This window comes from Aplysia californica, unplaced genomic scaffold (genome assembly GCF_000002075.1).
Source record: "Aplysia californica isolate F4 #8 unplaced genomic scaffold, AplCal3.0 scaffold00010, whole genome shotgun sequence".
Taxonomy (NCBI): Eukaryota; Metazoa; Mollusca; class Gastropoda; order Aplysiida; family Aplysiidae; genus Aplysia; species Aplysia californica.
In genome coordinates this window covers 2,321,641-2,324,103 of record NW_004797280.1, presented here as the reverse complement: position 1 = coordinate 2,324,103, position 2,463 = coordinate 2,321,641, and the positions used below count along the sequence as shown (strand labels likewise).

At 42.7% G+C, this 2,463-nt stretch overlaps 1 protein-coding gene across 2 annotated transcripts in view; it reads left to right on the top strand.

Moving 5' to 3' along the window:
* Positions 1–606: 606 nt before the first annotated feature.
* The window catches only part of LOC101861699 (sodium/calcium exchanger 2), a 48,199-nt gene continuing 46,342 nt past the window's right edge, over positions 607–2,463 (top strand). For both annotated transcript variants that reach the window (XM_035970113.1, XM_013083212.2), the window contains exon 1: positions 607–1,101. The gene's annotated coding sequence lies outside the window, so the exon portion shown is untranslated. The remainder of the gene's footprint in view (positions 1,102–2,463) is intronic.

Sequence of the window (2,463 nt, the reverse complement as noted above, 5' to 3'; positions counted from 1 at the left end):
AAAAAAAAAACAGGAACAAAAACAAAAACAAAAATAAAAAACCTTCGGACGAACTTTATAGTTTCCAGATTGCTCATAGTGGGCAGAGGTGTTCTCACCAAGCACAAGAAAGAGTACGTTAGTAAGTAATAAATGCTTAAATAGAGAGCCACGTTTTGTTGATCCGAAAATAATACGTATATAAATAATAAATGCCCATAAATGCCTACATAAATCATAAAGTAATATTGACCAGGAACTATGCTCCCAAAAAGAGTATGTGCGTGTGTGTGGAGTAGGAGTGGGGAGGGTGGGGGAGGGTTTGTTGAAGCAAGGGGGGAAATGTGGTCGGGGGCGGTATTTCCGAAAAACCCTCCATCTGTAAACATCGAGTTTCATAAAAAGTTAAAAGATATAAAAATTAAGACTTATGCCTATTGCTAATGTTATATGTCAAATGTGTAGGCTACCGTGGGCTACGAGAACTGTTATTATTTATCCAAGTAGATACATGTAACGATTTATTTGTGCGCCTCTGGATGAACTCGCATCCCAAGCGTAGTCGCAAGTCCTTTTCAGACTGAGCCGACAGTGTGAGCTGGTGGGGGAAATGAGCAATCGCCGCGCGCGCTCAGCCAGTGCGCTTGGCGACCTCCCCCATTGCCGTTTGAAACATCGCGGTGCCTGCCACAGCGGGAAGCTGGTCACGGGATTTTCACTTCTGGAAGAAAAGTGGGAAAGAAAATCAGAAAACAACGGCAAAAACAAACAAGCTAAAAGTACCTAAGAAGAGTTGAAAACGGCAGCTAAGATAGCAAGGAATGATATGGCTGTTTGTTTTTCGCTATATCAATTTTTCATTTTGTGATTACAAATTTATTTGTTTGGAGATACGTTAATTTATTCTGTGCTCTGCGCTTTAACTTTAAAATGCTGTTTAGGTCCATTGTTGTTCATGGAATTGGCTAGACACTACAAGTCTGGCTGATGGAGGCCTCGTATCCTTGATCTGTGGGAGACAATGAATGGCTCCTGTTTGTGTATATTTGTCTTTGGAGTATTCGGGCGATTAATTGCCTGAGAACAGATTTTCTGCGGCTTCCGGCATTTTAGGAAAGACAGGTGAGGAATACGGCTGTTTGTACAATTCGACATTGACCTGAATGGCGACGAAACGCACGCGGATTTCTGAAATGGTTACACTGTGGCTCCGCAATGAAGCATAATAAACACTTCGATATTCATAGCACTAATAATATTAGGTCTACCTTTGTGAAGGACTTATCCCTTTCATGTATGTGAGCGTCGTAATACTATTAACGGAACAGTAACGTTTACACACCGAAGAAAGGCACAAAAATACAAACGCAGCGCAGTGATGAACGTACACAGATACAAGCGAGCCCTCGAAAAGTGCGAAACGGCCATATACATATGATGTACTTTGATCATGCCATTCACACATTTTTCTCTCTCGACCCCCCCCCCTCTCTCTCTCTCTCTCTCTCCCTCTCTTTCTTTCTTTCTCTGTCTTTCTGTCTTTTTCTCTCAGTTCTCTCTCTCTCTATCTTTCACCCCCTCTCCTCCCGGTCTCTCTTTCTCGCTCTCCCCCCCCCCTCCCCCTTTCTCTCTCTCACATCTATATCAAGAATAACCTCTGTTACTCCTTGTCCATCACAATCTTACTTACTTTCCCCAGTTACTCTCTGTCCATCACAATCTTACTTACTTTCCCCAGTTACTCTCTACCCATCACAATCTTACTTACTTTCCCCAGTTACTCTCTGTCCATCACAATCAGACTTGTACTTACTCTTCCCTGTTACTCGCTGTCCATCACAATCATACGTACTCCCCCTCATCACCTTCCACCTAAAGCGTGTTTTATCCCCGCCTTCGTAAACACACACACAAACACGCACACACAAACACACACGCGCGTGCGCGCGCGCGCGCACAGGTTACACTTGTGCGAACACACGTTTACACAAAATTACACTTAACCAGACAGACAGACAGAGTACATACAGGCAGACAGACAGATGAACAGAGACAGACAGAACATTAAATAATAACATCTTTCCTGGAGATTTACCCATTTTTAGTTTTGATGCTATTGTTTCTCCGGTTTCTTCTCCTTATTGGTTGGAACAAGGGAAGGCTCATAACATGTACGACTTACGAAAGCAGAAAGCTGGTGATGGATGATGATGTTGTTCTCACTACAGCTCAGACATCAGCATCTCAGAGACAAAGCCGACTTTTGTAATCAGTTGTGAACATACATGTCGGCTACATTACTATATATGTATACAGCTTCGTGGATGCCTCGGATACATATTTTGAAAGAGAGAGAGAGAGAGAGAGAGAGAGAGAGAGAGAGAGAGAGAGAGAGGGAGGGAGAGAGAGGGGGTAGATAGATAGATAGGTAGATAGATAGATAGAGATAGATAGATAGATAGATAGATAGAGATAGATAAAGAC